Source organism: Diabrotica virgifera, chromosome 4 (genome assembly GCF_917563875.1).
Source record: "Diabrotica virgifera virgifera chromosome 4, PGI_DIABVI_V3a".
Classification (NCBI taxonomy): Eukaryota; Metazoa; Arthropoda; class Insecta; order Coleoptera; family Chrysomelidae; genus Diabrotica; species Diabrotica virgifera.
The window spans coordinates 218,792,216-218,814,230 of NC_065446.1; the positions used below are offsets into that span (position 1 = coordinate 218,792,216).

Genomic DNA, 22,015 nt, shown 5'->3' on the forward strand with positions numbered 1-22,015 from the left:
TTAAAAACTATGTGTCAATATGCAATTACATCCTTCTAATTGAAATACTGTGAAATATAAAGGTGCTATAATATTGAGCGAATTTCATATACACACCTCGTATAAAATTAATAAAAGTTGATATATCATGGTTGTGTCTTAGATTTTAGACCATGCAAAGTTTTTTATGAAGAATAACTTTTTTTCGTAAAATGAATAATAAACGAGTTATGATATTTGTAATAATTAAAAACGATGTTGGGTATCCATAAATTTGAGAAAAATATTTTTTTTTTTTCAATAAGAAGCATGTAATTGCATATTTCATCTTAGTTTTTAATTCCAAACAACTTTTTATCATAAGAATTTTCGATATTGAGAGAAATAAAGGTACTTGACCCTTAGCCGAAATTCATATTTTTTGACATATCTCGTATAATATTGAGAAAATTTGATATCTGATAATTGAATCTTAGGTTTTGGGGCATGCAGAACTTTTTATAAAGAATAACTTTTTTTCGTAAAATTAATAATAAAAAAGTTTCCCATATGTTTCCAACTCAAGTAGACACGCTGTATATGGGTACCTATGTAATTTTTTATTACAAGACTGAAATATTTACAATTACGTACCTGTTGCTTTTAAAACTATTTAAAAAGTCACTACAATTATAAACTTGCTTTTGTCTCTGTCCTCTGTAGGACCAAGACTTTTGATGAATTCGCCCACATATTATAGAATTCAAAAATGATTTTTAATTTGAATTACCTCAGTGGCGTACTAATTTTTGCTTTAAAGAATTCAGGTCATACGTTACGAATATACGATAGGAAACTATCATTATTTTTATGTAGATATTTTATATAGATATATAAACCAGCCAAACATAGCGCATAGAAAGCAAAAGAGGTTAATCTGATCAGATGTATCCGAAATGAAAATAATAAAATAATACATATTCACGAGAAGGATGTCAAAAGGAGATAGACAAAGTACTTTAACCGTTTATTAAATGAATAATTTTACCGAAAATCAGTTGAGTTACCTAAGACAGTAGCAGGGTAGAGCAGTAATAGTAACCAAAATAACAAACGAGGAAGTGGTTCAAGCACTTGTAGAGTTTCAACAGAGGTTTAGTTAACCCTTTTAGGTCCGGTGACACGTACGCTCGTCCACATATGGCTACAGATCAGTGTTGTGGACGCGTTAGCGAGTCCACGGTACGTAAGTATTTAAACGACATTATTTCTGCCGGCACTGGAGCTAAGGCTGGAAATATTACCCGTGTTGAGCTGCCCCCCCCCCCCACTTGCAAAAATCAAAAAACAAATAGCCCTGATTTATGAGCTATTTATGAGCTCTCATATTCCGCAAACTAAAAATTTTGAGCTCGTTCCACTGAGCAGGAATTTAATACTTTAGTGGGGGGGGGGCTGACTCAGCCCCCCCCCCCACTACTTAAAAATAGGAATATTGAATCGGTTTTTGCGGCAGAATTACGAGCTATTTATGAGCTCTTGAAATTATATAGTTTCGATTTTTGAGCTCATCCCCTTCACCCCCAAACAACCCTTTACTTGATTTAACTTAAGAGAAAAATGCTGAAAAAACTTAAAATATTTCGTATTGCTGATATAATTCCTATAGCTTATATACTCTAAGAATAAACTATTAAATCACGTGCATTTCGATTGATGAGCTACAACCCTTTCGCAAGAAAACCACCCTATCTTCCCGGCTTAAGAGAAAGTTGTACTTAAAATGCATTAAATTAATTATTTGGCGACTACATATCATTGAATAATTTATAAGCTTCCAAATTACGCGCATTTAGATCAGTAAATTGCAATTTATTTTGTATAGTGCAGTCACTGAAGGTAAAAATCAACGATTACCTTCAATTTCGGTGAACCTTCATCGATTTTCACAAAAATTGGTCAGTGGTTAGAGGATACCTCAAGAAACAAAGGTGGCATGGTACCACCTTGCGCCTTTACCCTGAGGGTGGATACCGCCCCTTCTCGGGGGTGAAAATTATTTTATAAAAATAACTGCACAAATCTATAAAAGAACAAATTATAAGCAAAATTTATTATATAAAGTTATTAAAATAAGTCAAAACTTTTATTAAAGATTAAAAATTTTAGTTATTCGTGAAAAAAATGCATGTTTTGAAGTGGTTTTTACAAAAAAGTTAATAGTAGTTTAATTCGTATAGCTTATATTCTAAGAATAAACTATTAAATCACGCGCCTTTCAAATATTGAGCTACAACCCCTTCGCAAGAAAACCATCCCATATTCCCGGCCTAAGAGAGAGTTGTACTTAAAATAATTTAAATTAATTATTTGGCGACTAGATATCGTTTAATAATTTATGAGCTCGCAAAATATACGCATCTCAATTATTGAATTGCCATTTTCTTTTTATAGTGTAGTCACTGAAGGTAAAAATCAACTATGACCTTCGATTTCGGTAAATCTCCATTCATTTTCACGAAATAGGTGAGCGGATTTTGATGCTATCAACTTTTTCTGGAGCTCATTTTTGATAGGTATTTCTAAGTACTTTGACAAGTATTTAGTACCTAAGTGTTATATAGAATGCATCTCTTTCCCGTTATTTAACTTGAATTCTTAGATTTGAACAGTCGGAGAAAAAAAATATACATTTAATTAGCAATAACTTACTTTAAATTAACATTAAAGGGTTTTTCAAGTAAGCAGTTTTTTATTATATTTTTTATTAGCTTCAATTTTAGTAATGAAAACTTTTTTGTAAAAACTTACAGTTTTTGAGTTATTTATGAAAAATCGCTTTAAAGCATGCATTTTCTTTCACAAAAATTAAAATATTTGATCTTTAATAACTCAAAAAGTATTGATTTATTTTAATCACATTATATAACAAATTTTGCTTACAATTTGTCCCTCTCTCGATTTGTGGGGTTATTTTTAATAAAGTAATTTTCACCCCTGAGAAGGGGTGACATATACCCCAGGTTAAAACCCCAAGTTATTGTCAATTCGTGAAAATGAATGGAGATTTACCGAAATCGAAGGTCATAGATGATTTTTACCTTCAGTGACTGCACTATAGAAAGAAAATGGCAATTCAATAATTGAGATGCGTATATTTTGCAAGCTCATAAATTATTAAACAATATGTAGTCGCCAAATAATTAATTATAATTATTTTAAGTACAACTCTCTCTTAAGCCGGGAATATGGGATGGTTTTCTTGCGAAGGGGCTGTAGCTCTATAATCGAAAGGCTCGTGATTTAACAGTTTATTCTTAGAATATAAGCTATACGAATTAAACTACTATAACCTTTTTTGTAAAATCTTACAGTTTTTTAGTGATTTACGAAAAGCCGCTACATAACATGCATTTTTTTCACGAATAATTAAAATCTTTGATCTTTAATAACTTAAAAAGTATTGACTTATTTTATTAACTTTATATAATAAATTTTGCTTTTAATTTGTTCTTTTATTGATTTGTGCCGTTATTTTTTATAAAATAATTTTCACCCCCGAGAATGGGCGGTATCCACCCTCAGGGTAAAGGAGCAAGGTGGTACCATGTCACCTTTGTTTCTTGACGTACCCTCTAACCACTGACCAATTTTCGTGAAAATTGATGAAGGTTCACCGAAATTGAAGGTAATCGTTGATTTTCACCTTCAGTGACTGCACTATACAAAATAAATTGCAATTTACTGATCTAAATGCGCGTAATTTGGAAGATTATAAATTATTAAATGATATGTAGTCGCTAAATAACTAGTTTAATGCATTTTAAGTACAACTTTCTTTTAAGCCGGGAAGATAGGGTGGTTTTCTTGCGAAGGGGTTGTAGCTCAATAATCGAAATGCACGTGATGTAATAGTTTATTCTTAGAGTATATAAGCTATAGGAATTATATCAGCAATAGGAAATATTTTAAGTTTTTTCAGCATTTTTCTCTTAAGTTAAATCAAGTAAAGGGTTGTTTGGGGGTGAAGGGGATGAGCTCAAAAATCGAAACTATATAATTTCAAGAGCTCATAAATAGCTCGTAATTCTGCCGCAAAAACCGATTCAATATTCCTATTTTTAAGTAGTGGGGGGGCTGAGGCAGCCCCCCCACTAAAGTATTAAATTCCTGCTCAGTGGAACGAGCTCAAAATTTTTAGTTTGCGGAATATGAGAGCTCATAAATAGCTCATAAATCAGGGCTATTTGTTTTTTGATTTTTGCAAGTGGGGGGGGGCAGCTCAACACGGGTGGAAATATTACTTTGGTGGAAAGGGTTAATCGAACTATGAAAGTGGAACAAATGCCAGATGAATGAAGAGCACAGTATATTAGTGCCTATTTACAAAAACAGTACTGATAGACAAATATGTGAAAAAACCGAAATATCTAATAATCAGTTTGACTTTATGCAAGGCAGATCAACAACAGATGCAATTTTCATTATAAGTCAGCTGATGGAAAATACAGAAATGTAATATTTACATTTCTCCATAAGTTTCTTAGAGAAGCCGAGCTCGCATGGGGATAATGGCAAAAAGAATGATGATGAGGACTACATTTTAAATCAATTTAAAAATACAATTTAGGATCGCATGCTGATCTCACAAAAATTTATCAATTTCACCAATTAACACCAAGCGTGAAAGCACATGGAGGAACCGCAGTAATTATACGGGATAATATTCAACATTTCGAGAGAGAAAATTTTTTTAAAGAACACACACAAGCCACGAGCGTAACTATAACAAACGACTCCAGTCCACTAACCATATCTGCAATTTACTGCCCGCCCAAACATAACAATAAACAAGAACAATACGAAGAATACTTCAAGACATTGGGCAATAAATTTCTAGCCGGCGGAGACTACACTGCCAAAAATACTGTTTGGGGATCACGTATAATAACCACTAAAAGCCGAGAACTATTAAAGGCAATGAATGCAAATAACCTCAAATACCTATCTACTAATGAACCTACTTACTGGCAATCAGACATGAATAAACTTCCAGACTTGTTAGACTTCGCAACTATCAAAGGTCTAGATATTAAAAAATGCAAGGTGACCACATCTAATGACCTGTCCTCCAATCACTCCCCGATAATAATCACAATACATTCAAAGATCTTAAAAAAAGAAATGCCCTCTACATTATATAATAAAAAAACCAATTGGGATGAATACAAAAACAATTTGGATAACCTAATCAACAAGCACAGGTATCACTGATGTCGTTGAACGTATAGCCAAGCTGAAATGGAATTGGGCAGCTCGAATTGGAATAGCTCGACTGCAAGACTCAAGATGGACCAGAAAACTAATTGACTGGCGCCCAAGAGAAGAAAAACGCAGCAGAGAACGACTACCAACACGCTGGATGGACGACATAAACCGAATATCCAAGAAATGGCAACAAGAAGCACAGAACTGTGAAGAGTGGCGAAGAATGGGAGAGACCTATGTCCAGCAGTGGACAGAAGAGGTTGTATGATGATGATGATGATGATGATAATGATGATAATGATGATGATGATGAAGAATCAACAAGCAGCATGGAACGCAACTCCAATAATATACCGAGAAGGAGAAGCAAACGAACCACCCCAATCAATTAAAGATAAAATAAATATTAAGAGAAAATTGAGAAAACAATGGATGAAAAACAGAACACTAGAAAATAGAAGAAAATATAACAGAGCTACTACAGAATTAAAACAGACATTATCGAACAGTAAAAATGAAAACATTAAGAATTATTTAGAATCTCTAACCCCAACGGAAGCCTCAGACTACGCACTATAGAGGGCTACAAAAAAGCTTAAACAACCTCAACAGTTAAATCCTCCAATTAGAAACGGAAATAAATGGGCAAGAAATGACAAAGAAAAATCAGAAGTCTTTACTGAATACTTAAAAAAAGTATTCCATCCATACGATCTATGGATCTGTCTATAAAAAAAATTCTAGTAAGTGAAACCAGAAATATAATAATGAATGAACTTGACATTAAAAAAGCACCAGGATATGATCTTATCACAGGAAAAGTGCTTCAGGAATCAATACCCAAATGCTTTAAATTACTAACATATATCTTCAATGCCGTCCTCAAACTAGGGTACTACCCAAAGATCTGGAAAGTAGCACAAATAATAATGATCCCTAAACCAGGCAAAAAATTAGAAGAAGTTACCTCTTATCGACCTATTAGCTTGCTACCAACTATCTCCAAAATTTTCGAGAAAATATACGTCAAAAAGCTGAAGTCGATAACAGAAATGATGCACTTAATTCCAGACTACCAATTTGGATTCCGAAACAAACATGGCACTATCGAACAAGTCAATAGAATCGTTAACAAGATTAACGATGACTTCCAACAAAAACGTTATTGTTCTGCTGCATTTATTGATATGTCACAAGCATTCGATAAAGTTTGGCATATTGGACTCTTCTACAAAATTAAGAAGCTACTTCCATATCCCCACTTCCTGTTACTAAAATCATACCTAACCAATAGACACTTCCTTGTCAGACAAAACCAAGAATACTCTTCTCTGAACGCCATAAAATCAGGGGTACCACAGGGCAGTGTACTCGGACCTATCCTGTATTTGTTGTACACAAGTGATCTTCCCACTACACCGATGGTTACAATAGCCACATTTGCGGACGATACAGCTGCTCTCTCTTCACACGAAGACCCAAAGATGGCATCAAGACAACTTCAAATCTGCCTTAACAAGATACAAAAATGGCTGTCGAAATGGCGCATGAAAGCTAACGAACTAAAATCTACACATGTAACATTTACACTCCGTAAAGAAACTTGCCCACCAGTACAACTTAACAACAACAATTTACCTCAAACCGAAGATGTAAAATACTTGGGAATCCACACTAAACGCAAACAGTTAGGACTAAAGTTAAGCCGTCTATATTGGATTATCGGCAGAAACTCGAAGTTGTCTCTATAAAACAAACTACTGGTCTACAAAGCCATTATAAAGCCCATTTGGACCTACGGTATCCAGCTCTGGGGAGCAGCTTCTAATAGTAACCTAAATATAATACAGAGGTTCCAAAACAAGACGATAAGGCTCATTCTTGATGCTCCATACTACGTACCCAACTACGTGATAAAAACGAGACTTAGCAATTCTAACTGTGCAAGAAGTGATAAGTGAATATAGTGCAACATATCGCGAAAGAGTGTCTGAACATCCTAACGAGTTAGCCAAGTGGTTGTTTGAAGACTTACATGAACATGAAGAAAGAAGATTAAAAAAATTCAAACCAAGAGACTTAATTAATAGGTTTAAGTAATTAGTAATATACATATTTTTGTAAATAGTAACATATTGTAAATATTAGAGGTAATGCCACAAAGTCAGCAATAGCTACATTATAAAACAGGGTGCTTAATGAAGCATCCTGTACATGTCATAATCATTTATCAACAAAGACGCTTATTGTCATTACTGATAGATTGCAGAATAAAGGAGTTAAAAAAAATTAAATTACTGGAACTCTCCAAAGTCTGACAAACATACTGGAACGGCTGAACGAAAAGTGTGCCATTATATTTATGACATTAAAATGAACATAAAGAAAACAAAATTCGTGGTCATTACAAAATGTAATATTCAGATAGAAATGGTAGACAGATACAAATATCAAGAAACATTGGTTAGTCAAAACGCAGAACAAACAATCAAATATCTATTAAGTAGTAGATACCTAAGAATGGATTTAGGGATAAGGTTGTTGCGTTGATACGTTTTTACAACTTTGCTCTACGGATCTGAGGCCTGGACATTGAAGCAATTAGAGATTAGAAGAAATTTGAAGCTTTTGGGCGTTGGTGTTATCGAAGTGTTATCGAAGTGTTTTGGGTGTTATCGAAGAATGCTACGAATATTATGGATAGGCAAGAGTAGCAATATATGTTTTGTTGATAACCATCAACAAAATGGGGCAACAAATGACGAAGAACTAACCAATATTGATATACCACACTACAATATTAATAGCTTGGAAAATCAAAGCACACAATATTTATATAAAAGAAGATTGGATCAAGCTCTTCCTGCAGAATACGAACAAGAAACAACGGAATATCTTTACATAAAAATAGTAGATGGAATACACAAAGTGGTACAAGAATCTTTAGGTATCACAAGAAAAACATACAGGAAGTATACCATAAATGACAGAGAAAACGAGAATAAAAAAGTGAATATCGGCAAACACGTGACAAATTCAAAACCGAAGTCATAAACGCCAAAAATAAAAAATGGGAAGACAAATGTCGGAGTTGGACACATACATCGGAGGGAGGAAATCTAGAGAAGCCTGGGCCTCGATTTTTGACCCTTCGCTTTATTATCGAACGTATGCGTTTCGTATCTGTTTAGTATACGAAGCAAATACGTTCGATAACGAAGCGAAGGCTCAAAAATCGAGGCCCTGGAGATTTATAAAGAAAGTAAGAACCAATAAAATAGAGGAAACTGTGATAAACCCTATAACAACAACGAAATGGGAAGAACATTACAAATCACTATTGGTAGAAAACAGACCAGAATACAGGACCACATCACACAATATAGTCGAGGTCACAGGACAGTCAATTCATATAAACGAAGAACATACAAAAAAAGCAATATCCTTATTAAAAAACGGCCGTGCCCCAGGGCCGGAAGAAATACCTGCAGAACTACTTAAAAATGGTACTGACAAATTAGCTAAAATAATAACAACATTAATGAACAGATTTTTAAATGGAGAACCGGTAGGTACCACAGACATGGAAAGAAGGATGGATAAAATCTATACATAAGATAGGTAATAAACAAGATCCAAATAACCAGAGGTATTACCGTAACTAGTACACTAAGTCGATTGTACGGAAGAATTCTAAAAGATCTGATATGTGAAAAGTACCATCCATACGAATTAGAGGAACAAAGCGGCTTTAGGGCAGGTAGATCCACAATAGACAACATTTTCTCTATAACTCAAATAATAGAAAAAAGGCTGTCAAGAGGCCAAGAGTGGCATTTACTCATGGTAGATCTAACGAAGGCCCATGGCACGGTCCCCATTAATAGACTATGGGAAGTACTAGAAAAGACCAGCTTAAATGTATCTATTATACAGGCACTCAAAGAACTATATAGAAACTCGACATCCAAAATTAAAAGCGGAAATAAAATATCAAAAGGTTTCCTGGCCACTAAAGGTCTAAGGCAAGGATGCTGCATTCTGCATATCGCCAGTATTATTCAATAATATATTGATGAAGCCCTTCCTTAGACAATGGAAGAAGAAGTGACATGGAATGGGACTGCCGATAGGAGATGCGATACTCTACACGCTGCACTATGCAGATGACCAAATTGTAATTGCACAGGACACGGAAGATCTTGAATATATGGCAAGGAAACTAATAGTTAATAGAGGAATATAGAAAATTGGGCCTGGAGGTGAATACCAAAAAAACACAATATCTATGCCTAGGACGGGAAGAAACGGAGAATCTGGACCTGGAACAGGAGACAATTACAAGTTGCAATGAATACATATATCTGGAAATAAAACTAACTAGTACAGGACGAAACGAAGAAAATATTAAGGAAAGGATAGTAAAGGTAAAACAGGTGATAGGAGCCCTGAACTCGGTACTGTGGCAAAAAACTTTAAGAACAGAAAATAAAAAAGAATTTACAAACACAATATTAAAACCAGTGTTAACCTATGGAGCTGAAGTCTGGCAATTAACCAACAAGTACAAAGGTAAATTACTAGCCATTGAGATGGATTTTTGGAGAAGGTCAGCAAGAAGATCTAGACTAGAACACATAAGAAATGATGACATTAGACAACAAATGGAAATAGAAAGAACAATCATAGATGACATCGAAAGACAACAGCTAGTTTGGTACGGACACGTAAGACGAATGGACGAAAGGAGAATCCCCAAAAAAGTGTTAGAATGGACCCCCACAGAAAAACGAAAACGAAGAAGACCAGCATCTACATGGATAAAGGGCATCTCCAAGGTGATGTCTGAAAGAAATCTAAGAGAGGAAGACTGCCACAATAGAAAGGAGTGGTGATTAGGAACGGAAAGGCGTGGAACGCTATAAAACCGATATAATATATATGATTAGCAATATTGAAGTCTTTGGTAGGGTTAATAAGAGGAAAGAAATTGTACAGACAATAATTAAGAGGCGGAAGCTTGAATATTTCGGTCATACAGTAAGAGGTCCTCGTTATACAGGGTGTAACAAAAATACAGGTCATAAATTTAATCACATATTCTGGCACCAAAAATAATTCGATTGAACTTAACTTACCTTAGTACAAATGTGCACATAAAAAAAGTTACAGCCCTTTTAAGTTACAAACTGAAAATCGATTTTTTCGAATGTATCGAAAACTATTGGAGATTTTTTATTAAAAATGGACATGTGGCATTCTCATGGCAGTAGCATCTTAAGAAAAAATTATAGTGAAATTTGGACACCCGATAAAAATTTTATGAGGGTTTTGTTCCTTTAAACCCCCCCAAACTTTTCTGTACGTTCCAATTAAATTATTATTGTAGTACCATTAGTTAAAAACATTGTTTTTAAAACTTTTTTGCCTCCTGGTACTTTTTCGAAAAATCAGTTTTTATCGAGAGATTTCGAATATTTGTCAAATCCACCACATATTAGTATATATGGTTAAGTACGATTATGGAGACTTGGTAATAATTCTTCTTCTTGTAGTGCCTATCCATTTCGGATGTTGGCGACCATCATGGCAATCTGTACTTTGCACACTGCTGCTCTGAAAAGATTTGTAGTGGTTGTGTTGAACCACGTACGTAGATTTTTCAGCCACGAAATCCTTCGCCTTCCTGGTCCTCGCTTTCCCTCTATTTTTCCCTGTTGTAAGACCAGTTGCAGCAGTCCATATCTTTCACTGTTCCTCATGATGTGACCGAGGTATTCGATTTTGGCTGTTTTTATTCTGATTAACAGCTCTTTTTCTTTTTGCATTCTCAGCAAAACACCCTCATTAGTAATGTGGTCGGTATAATATATCTTCAGGATTCGACGATAAAGCCACATCTCAAAAGCCTCAATTTTCTTGCAGGTGGCGTCTGTGAGAGTCCACGACTCAACTCCGTACAACAGTATAGGAAAGATATAACATCGTAGTAATCTGACTTTTATGGGTATCGACAAATCATGACATTTGAACAACTTTGACATTTTTTGAAATGCAGATCTTGCTTTCTCTATCCTACATTTGATTTCTATAGAATGGTCCCAATTTTCATTGACGTTCGTACCAAGGTAGGTACATATATGTTTTTACTCTTTCTATTTGTTGACCATTCACACTGATTCGTCCAAATTGCTGTTTGTTCTTAGAGATAATCATACATTTTGTTTTCTTAGTGTTTAGTGAAAGTCCGTATCTCTGACTGACCTCCGCGATTCTGTTCATTAACTCCTGCAGGGCTTCAGAACTGTCAGCGAATACCACAGTGTCATCTGCGTTTCTTATGTTATTGATACATTCTCCGTTAATTCGAATTCCGGCCTCAACATCATCCACTGCTTCTTGAAAGATTTCCTCAGAGTAGATGTTAAACAGCAGTGGGGATAGTATACATCCCTGACGGGCCCCACGTTTGATTTTAATATCGTCGGATTCTCCTGCCTCTGTCCGGATAGAGAATGTTTGATTCCAATACAGACAGATTGCTGATAATCCTTAAATCACAGGTGTTAATTCCAATATTGGTTAATATCTCCATCAGCTTGTCGTGCTTTAATATTGGTAATAATAATGAACATTTATTTATGATTTACATTTTTAGGGCTATTTTGAACCATATTAAAAAGAAGTCACATCTCGATAAAAGGTGCCTTTTCGAAAAAATACAAAGAGGCAAAAAAGTTTTAAAAACACTATGTTTAACTAATGGTACCGCAGTAATATTCTAATTGGAACGTACACAAACATTTGGGGGGTTTAAAAGAACAAAACCCCTATACAATTTTTATGTAAACATATTGAAAAATAAGCCTCAACTCGATAAAAACTGCCTTATCGAAAAAATAGTAAGAGGCAAAAAAGTTTTAATAATATTGAATTTAATTAATGGTACCACAATAATAATTTAATTGAGACGTACACAAAAGTTTGGGGGGTTTAAGGGAACAAAATCCCCATAAATTTTTTATGGGGTGCACAAATTTCACTATAATTTTTCTTTAAGATGTTTCTACCATAAGAATGCCACATTTTTCGATACATTCGAAAAAATCGATTTTCATTTTGTAACTTCAAAGGGCTGTAATTTTTTTGTGTGCATATTTGTACTAAGGTAAGTTAGGTTCATTCGAACTATTTTTGGTCCCAGAATATGTGATTTCATTTATGACCTGTATTTTTGTTACACCCTGTAGTTTGCTGTGTTTTATTATGGAGGGCAAATCTCCTGATTACGAAATCTAAGGGACTGGTTTAGTATGAGCTCTAACCAACTGTTTAGAGCTATTGTAAGTAAAATAAAAATTGACCTTCGATAGAAGATGGAACCTTAAGATGGAACCCTAAGAAGAAGAAGACCAATTAACTTAATAACATCAAAACTTGTACAAAGACTCAAAACTTATTCTCAAAGAGCGGTGCACATGAACCGGCAATCTTCATTGACACTTCTTTGGTCAATTTTATTTCATACTCTTACTCGTTTGCATGTAAATAATTGTAAATAAACAGGTTTTGTTGAAAAAATGTTATAAACTTTTAAGTAGTTTAATTACTGTGGTAATTACTAAATCAGATACTATCCCCTTGTTACTTATTACTTATATTAAATGTAGATTATGCCTACTCATACTTGTATCAAATATAATATCATTTGTATATAAATAATGAACAAGATTTGATTAAAAAATTTAAATTCTAATTAGCTCAATTATCGCTGTGGTTCTTATCCCTGCAGTGTTTATATAAAAATATCAAAAAATGGTAGAAACATTTGAATTTATTTATTTCAAAACAAATGCTGTCAAATGTTGTTATACAGAACTGACCTACAAAAACTATAAACAATGAGGTAGGTCTTGGGTTCTGAAAGATGTCAAATTATTAGTAATATCAATAAAAACACTTACCTATTAAAATATTAAACTTCTTCAGTAGTATTCTCAAGTAGACTATAAAATTCTTGTATTGGTGTTCGCGATTCTTTTATTCAATTTAACAATATAAGCACTTCACTCGAAATCAAACTTAACTTTATATAAAATTATTAGATTGCATATGCGACATGTAGCATTGTGAGTATTATATTTTTTATTATATTTTTTTTTATTTACAATAGTAGACCTTTCGTGCTTCGTTCATTCTATCTACATACTCACACAACACAAAACCAAGTTCAAACAGACTGAGGAATGGAAGTTGCCGCATTGGGCATCGAGAGAGTCGCCGGTCCGATAAAACCCCACTCTAGACAACACGTGGTGGCCGATTTGCTCTATTCGAGACTTTATGTACACCAGGGAAATATAGGCCAGGGTAATAAGACAAAAATATACCCTTTTCGTGACACTTGAGCAGCCAGGGTACTGAAGCGTTTTTTCGACAAGTAATACCTAGAGTAACAAATTGTAACTATTTCCTGCGTAGGATCTGGCGGCCATTTTTATTTATAAACAATTAACTGTCAAAAAATGACATTTTTCCCTTTTTTTTTTCAAATAAATGGAAAACAGTGAAACTTATGATTTTTTTAGTACAAATATCTTTGAGATTATGGAGAAAGCGTTAAAATGACATGTTGCAAAGTTTGATATACTCATTTATTGTTAATATAATTGCGAAAAAAGGTCGGAATTGCAAAAACAATTATTTTCGCAATAACTGCTGTAAAAATTAGTGTACAGGTTTGAAATTTTTGTCAAATGAGGGTTCTTTGGTGCTTAATATGTGATAAAAATTTCAAAGCGATTCATTCAATTTTTAAAATTTTATTCGAATTGTTTATCTCAGAGAGCATTTTTTTGCAATAACATAAGTTAGAAAAAAATGACGTTAGAACCATTCCACAGGTGTCAAATGGAAAAGCATGAGCTATATTTTCAACTTAATTTAAAGAAAGCAAATAAAAAATCCATTTATTAGTAATAAATAATTATACAAAAGTATCGTAAATCTTTCCTTATAAACTTTTTGAATAACTTTTTCCAAAAAAATTAACTTTTTTACCCTGTTTTAAGTGCACAACTACCAAGTAATGTTATTTATATCATAATTGATAAAAAATTGTAAAAAATATATATAATTTCTTATACAGGGTTTCCAGAAACTCTACCGACAAACGACGACAGGAGATTCCTCAGGTAAATTTAAGATAATTTAACCCAATTCACTTAGTTCGATCTTAAGGGAGCTAGAGCTCTTTGGAGCTTCTTAAGGGAGCTAGATGGCGTCTTGTAATTAGTTTTTCTTAAATACCTCCAGAACGCTTCTATTTAGAAAAACAAAAATTGGTACGCGTATTTATCTTCAAGATATAAATCTAATCCATACATTGCAAATTTCTAGTACCGATCATAGGCGTCCGTTTTGGGTAGGGCAACGGTTATTTTATCGCATAACTTTTTTATCTGTAACTTTTATGCATTTCTGACACTGGATTATTAAATTGTAAAGTATTCTAGTACTAAAAGGTACTCTTGTTTTAAATCGGTAGGACACACCGTTCTCTAGAAAAATCGATTTGAAAATTTTTCAATTTCTGAATTACAAAAAAAAATTAAAAAAAAAACTGTTTAGAAAGACGAAAACTGGTACATTTATTTATATTCCAGAGATAAATCGATTTCATTAATTGCGAATTTCTAGTACTGGTCATAGGCGTCCGTTTTGGGTAGGTCAACAGTTATTTTATAGCATAATGTTTTTGTCTTGAATTTTCGAGCATTTTTGACACTAGATTATTAAATTATGAGGTATTCGAGTACTAAAAGTTACTCTTACTTTATGTTGGTAAAATACTTCGTTTTTTGTTGAAAAGTTCTTTCAATGTTTTTTTTCAAATTCCAAAAACGAAAAACTTTCAAATCGATTTTTCTAGAAAACGGTGCATCCTACCGACTTAAAGCAAGAGTATCTTTTAGTACTAGAATGCCTCACAATTTAATAATCCGGTGTCAAAAATGCATGAAAGTTAAGGACAAAAAAGTTATACGATAAAATACCCGTTGCTCTACCCAAAACGGACGCCTATGACCGGTACTAGAAATTTGCAATCGATGGAATCGATTCATCTCTGAAAAGTAAATACGCATACCAATTTTCGTTTTTCTAAATAGAAGCCTTCTGGAGGTATTAAAGAAAAACTAATTTCATGACGCCATCTTCAAAGAGCTCTAGCTCCCTTCAGAAGCATTTTCGAACTAGGTGAATTGGGTTAAATTGTCTTAAAATTATCTGAGGAATCTCCTGTCTTCGTTTGTCGGTAGAGTTTCTGGACACCCTGTATAACAAAATAAAAAGATTATAAGGAAAGATTTACGATACTTTTGCATAATTATTTATTACTACATAATAAATGCATTTTTTATTCGCTTTCTTTAAACCAGGTTGAAAATATAGCTCATGCTCTTCCATTTGACACCTGTGGAATGGTTCTAACGTCATTTTTTCTGACTTATGTTATTGCAAAAAAAATGCTCTCTGAGATAAACAATTCGAATAAAATTTAAAAAATTGAATGAATCGCTTTGAAATGTTTGTCACATATTAAGCACCAAAGAAACCTCATTTGACAAAAATTTCAAATCTGTACACTAATTTTTACAGCAGTTATTGCAAAATCAGTTTTTTTTGCAATTCCGACCTTTTTTCGCAATTATATTAACAATAAATGAGTATATCAAACTTTGTAATATATCATTTTATAGCTATTTGTATAACAAGGGAGGAAAGTGCTACTTTTCCTCCCGAGAATGAAGTTTACTGCCCGACGCGTAGCGGAGGGCAGTAATCATTCAAGGGAGGAAAAGGCACTTTACTCCCATGTTATACATATGGTTTTTCCACCTTCCTCAAATAACAAGTAATTTTTTCATTTTTACTTAATTTATTTTATGTAACTAACCAACAAAATTTATTAGAACTAAAACTAACAAGTAGGTACAATATAACTGTCAACTGTCAAATATAAGTCAAATTATTAATGTAAACATTGTTAAACCAAAATAACAATTTACTGTTTTTTAACATTCTGCAAAGTACAGGGTGTTTTATAAATAAACGTTAAAATGTACAGATACTTACGTATTAGAAAATAGACATTATACAGGGCGTCAATAAGTTATATTTCGTAAATGAAATACCATGACGTCACTTTTACTTTTCCTCCCTAGGGAGGAAAAATATTTTCCTCCCTAGGGAGGAAATGTACAACTTTGCTCCCTACAATCAGGTCCGGAAAAGTATACTTTCGGTAGAGGTAGGTGGAAAAAGCTTTTTCCATCATCTCAAAGATATTTGTACTAAAAAACCCATAAATTTCACCGTTTTCCCTTGATTTGAAAAAAAAAGGAAAAATGCCATTTTTTGACACTTAATTGTTTATAAATAAAAATGGCCGCCAGATCCTACGCAGGAAATAGTTAAAATTTGCTCTTATAGGCAGAGGCATTACCTGTCAAAAAACGCTTCAGTACCCTGGCTGCTCGAGTGTCATGGAAAAAACCTTATTACCCTGGACTAATAAGGCAAAAATATACCATGTTCGGGACACTTGAGCACTTGAGGTTGCAAATGGGTTTTTTGGGTACTATATGCCTAATACATTATAAATACAAAAATGCCCGTCACAGTTTGGACGAGAAATTTAGTTAATAACAAATAAGTGTCAAAATGGAAGTTTTTTCGTTTAAATCGCTACAGGTAAAAATAGGGTAATTAAAGATCTTATTTATAATAATATTCTTTAAGTAGATGACCCAAGGTTTAAAATAGCCCTTTTTGAATTTTGGTCCGATCATTTCTTGCTTCGGATATTGCAAAATAAAACAAAAATTTCGAAAATAAAAAATTTGCTATAACTTTTGCGAAAATAAATTTAAGACTTTCATATTGCACAAAAAGTTGAGTCAAACAGTCCACACAATGCACAAAAAATTTCAAAACGATTAGTCAATTAGTTTAAATTTTATTCAATTTGTTTATAGCAAAAAACTTTTTTTTGCAATATTATTGTTCAGAAATAATAATGATAATATAGCAATTCTGTGAAAACAGCGTGAAAATAGAATATTCATGTTTTCAACGTATTTAAAAAAATCATTAAAAATCATTTTTATCACTCAGAAAACATTTTACTAAAATAGAGTCATTTTTGGCTTATAAACAATTTGAATACCTTTGTTAATATTGACTGTAGGCTAAATTACAATGGGATTTAAAAAACTGGTATTTTTATACGAATTTTCAAAGAAAAACTTTTCGCCTAGGTTAATTACGGTCAGAGTTAGCCACTTTTTTATTTAATTGACGGCTACTTTGTTTAAAACAATTAAGCAAATTAACTAGAGCTATTTTGAAGTTGAAGATATTATAGTTTATGTGTAAAAGTTTGAGTAAACTTTGAACCTCAACAGAGTGGTTAATAAAGTTTTAAAAATGGCGTTTGAACGGAATTAATTCGTGGTCGGTGGAGGGGAATTATAAAAATCCGTGCACTGAAAAAATGAAACTGATTCTGCAAACATACGCTGCGATTAGTATCGCCGGAGCTTGTTGATGTATTTTGTTCATATTTTTTTTTTATTTGTGTGTACTCGTAGTCTTATAGAGTACGTTATGTACACACATCCCCACCTAACATTACAAAATGTTAGGGGGAACTTCCCTTATCACTCAGGGATATGAAAAATAGATTACGACCGATTCCAAGACCTACCGAATATACATATATAATTTCATAAAAATCGGTCAAGCGGTCTCGGAGGAGTATGGAAAGTAACACTATGACAGGGGAATTTTATAGATGTAAATATATAGATGGCTGTTAACAAATAGGGGTTGGTGATAAAAGAGTGAAAATTAAGGGTTGTATGTATTTTTTAATTCTATATCATATAAAATTAAAGTAGATAATTTTGTCTAAAAAAATTTAAAATAATGTCAGGGGAGCAACCCCCCTTATAACTTATGGATATAAAAAATAGATTAAAGCCTCTTCTCCGTCCTATAGGATATACGTGTAAAATTTCATAAAAATCGGCCAAGCCGTTTCGGAGTAGTATGGTAACTAACACTGTTACAGGAGAATTTGATGTATATTATAGAAGTAAGTACGAATTAAATAATAAAGGTGACTAACTTTGAGCCTAATTAACCTAGGCAAAAAGTTTTTCTCTGAAAATTCGTTTAAAAATACCAGCTTTTTATATCCTAAAGTAGATTTACTCTATAGTCAATATTAACAAAGCTATTCAAATTGTTTTTAAGCGAAAAATGACTCTATTTTACTAAACTTTTTTCGGAGTGATAAAAACGACTTTTTAATGATTTTTTTTCAACACGTTGAAAACATAACTATTCTTCTTGTATGTGGTTTCCACAGAATTGCTAAATTATTATTATTTTCTGAACAATAACATTGCGAAAAAAAAGCTCTTTGCGATAAACAAATTGAATAAAATTTAAACTAATCGACGAATCATCTTAAAAATTTTTGTGCGTTATACGGAATATTTGACTCAACTTTTCTTGCAATATGAAAGTATTAAGGCCATTTTCGCAAAAGTTATAGCACATTTTTTATTTTTGAAATTTTAATCTTATATTGCAATTTCCGAAGCAAAAAATAATCGGAACAAAATTCAAAAAGTGCCATTTTAAACCTTGGCTGATCTACTAAAACACGATTACTCTAAATAATATATATATAATTACCCTATTTTTACCTGTAGCTATTTAAACGAAAAAACTGCCATTTTTGACCCTTATTTGTTAATAACTAAGTTTCTCGTTCGAACTGTGATGGTCATTTTTGTATTTAGAATGTATTAGGTATATAGTACCCAAAAAATCAATTTGCAACCTGGCTGCTCAAGTGTCCCGACAAAAACCTTATTTCCCTGGAGTAATACCACACTTGCACTGCCTATATATTCGTATGAGAAGAAAAATGTTTAAAGGAAAACCGGAATTATCTACTACATAAATAAGTATCCGTTGGAGTATAATGTAGGAAGCAAAAGAAACAAAAAGAGTAAAATGCACTATCTACAGTTTAAACTAAGATAGTGCCCAAGCAAATGTCAAGAATCAATAAATAAACTAATACTGCAATTACGAACAAAATACTGGGGGCGCCAAAAACATAAAATCCTCCCTAAAAATAATATAAAAATCCAAAGTCACGTCAAAATGATAAAGTACTCAGTACTCGTCCTACTAGTGGTCATTTCTTATGATCGACAATTATTATCACGGAAGAAAAGTTGAGAAAGACGAAGAAGGAGAAGAAGAAGATATATTTCACATGAACTTAGAGTAGATATGGGGATAAGCCCAAAGGAAACGATTACAAACAAATTATTATATGTTATGAAGTTATGAAACTAATGAAGGCGCAACAAAAAAGAAGAGAACAAGTTCTGGAAAAAATTGTAGGAAGTAATAAATGGTGAAAAGAAGCTATGGAATGGGCAGAGACCAATATCAACTAGAAACTACATTTAATAAAAAAAAGAATAGAATTAAAAATCACAGGGGGCAAGAATGATAAAAACAAGAAAATAATTAAAATACATAAACTAAGGGAAGAAACAACGAAAATAAGAAATCAGAAATGGGTAACAACAAAAAACAACAGAAATCGCAGAGTAACAATCGCAAAAAAATTAGAAATGCGATGATAAATACAGCAAAACTAGTATTAGCCCAGTAAATGAACGGGAAATTCGGCGATACCGTGTAATTTTCAGGGGCAACTCCGAATTGCATGAAAATTTGGATTTAGGTTCTACTTACCCTCCACTTCAAAGTTGAAATTGTGCCGTTGGTTGCTTTTAATTGGGGGGTGACAGTCACCCCTTCTCGGGGGTGAAAAAACATACGTTCAAGATAAGACCGGAAATGGATAAATTAACTAATTTTAAGCAACTTTTGTTCTATAGAGTTTTTTACTTAAGTCAATACTTTTCGAGTTATTTGCCATTGAAAAATGTTGATTTTTCGACAAAAAAACTACGTTTTCAGACGGTTTTCGCAAATAACTCAAAAAGTAAATATTTTATAGAAAAAAATATTCTTAGCAAAAGTGTAGCTCATAAAAAACCCCAAAAGATGATGTATCAGTAAAGTCTATCAATCAAATAAAAACAAAGTTATAGCTCATGAAATATACGTTCTTATTCGTCTAATTCCAAATCGAATATTTCAAGGTGAAATCACCGAAAAATTAAGCACTTTTCGGGAAAAACCCATTTAAACTTTTTTAAAGTGTTTATAAAAAGCTTTGTTTTAATTTTTAAACAAAAGTTTTAGCATTAAAAATAAGCGAGTTACGCTCAAAATAAAGTTGGCCCTCTTTTTTTGTAAAACATCATGAAAATCTCGCCGTGTTTAGCTCCCCAAATGAAATTAATCGCTACCGCTTTACAAACAATTTACTTACCTATCTATTTTTTATATGAGCTGTCAGTCTTACCGGTTTAAAGTGTTTATTTTTGAAAGGGTTATAATTGAGAAAGCTTGAATGGATCACTAATCACGAGTGTATGCAAATTTTGAACAGCCATAGCTTAACAAATTTTTGTCTTAGGGAGAAACAAAATAAAACTAGCATATTTATAATAGCAAAACCTACATTTTTTTACTCTTTAAGATTTTTCTTATCACTAATACTTTTTAAGTTATTTTGAAAAAATGAAATTTTTCCAAAATTTTTAGAAAATTTTTTTTTACTATAAAACCAAATGTTTTCAAAAATAAGCCCTTCAAACCAATCAAACTTACAGATCATATAAACAATACACATACAGTTAAAATAAATGGTAAATCCAAACCATTAATATCATTTAGGGTGCTAAATAGAGGGAGGTTTTCACGATTTTTTTTACCAAAAAACAGGGCCAACATTTTTTTTCAGTGTAACTCGTTTATTTCTGCTGCTGTAAACTTTTGTAAAAAACAAATAATACGCCTTTTTCGATCCTTTAAAAATGTTAATGAGGTTTTCCCGAAAAACGCTTTTTTCTTCGGTGATTTCGCGTTGAATTATTCGATTTGGAATTAGACGAATAAGAATGTATTTTTCATGAGCTACAACTATGCTTCTACTCAATTTGTAGACTTTACTAGTACACCATTTTTTCGCTTTTTTATAGGCTACACTTTTGCTAAAAATATTTTTTTCGATAAAATATTTACTTTTTGAGTTATTTGGGAAAAACGGTGTGAAAACGTAGTTTTTTTGTCGAAAAATCAACATTTTAAATCGCGAATAACTCGAAAAGTATTGACTTACGTAAAAAACTTTATAGAACAAAAGGTGCTTAAAATAAGTCAGTTTATCCATTTCCGACCTTATTTTAAACACGCGTGTTTCACCCCCCGAGAAGAGGTAAATGTCACCCTCCAAGTAAAAGCAACCAACGGCACAAATTCAACTTTGAAGTGGAGGGTAAGTAGAACCTAAATCCAAATTTTCATGCAATTCGGAGTTGCCCCTGGAAATTACACTCCAAAACGGTCATTTATTGGGCTATATGTGAGATCACAATAAAGAGTAGAGAGGGGAAATGGACACCATGGTGGAACAAAGAGGTAAAAGTGACATAACAGAGAAGAAGAAAGTGTGAAAAGACGACATGCAAGACAAAACGCAACGAAAATATGGACGTTACAAAAACCAAAGAATAAAAGAAAAAGTCAAATAAAAAAGCTGGGACCAGTTCGAAGAAAAATG

The 22,015-nt window shown here is 32.8% G+C and overlaps 1 protein-coding gene across 5 annotated transcripts in view; it reads right to left on the reverse strand.

The window, feature by feature from the left end:
• Window positions 1–13,472, reverse strand: part of LOC114326792 (protein phosphatase 1 regulatory subunit 3B) — a 355,647-nt gene extending 342,175 nt beyond the window's left edge. For 3 of the 5 annotated variants that reach the window (XM_028275231.2, XM_050648670.1, XM_050648669.1), the window contains exon 1: window positions 13,191–13,470. The gene's annotated coding sequence lies outside the window, so the exon portion shown is untranslated. Of the gene's footprint in view, window positions 1–13,190 lie in introns of all 5 variants that reach the window. The other 2 variants (XM_050648671.1, XM_028275230.2) reach the window with 2 other exon arrangements.
• Window positions 13,473–22,015: the final 8,543 nt, after the last annotated feature.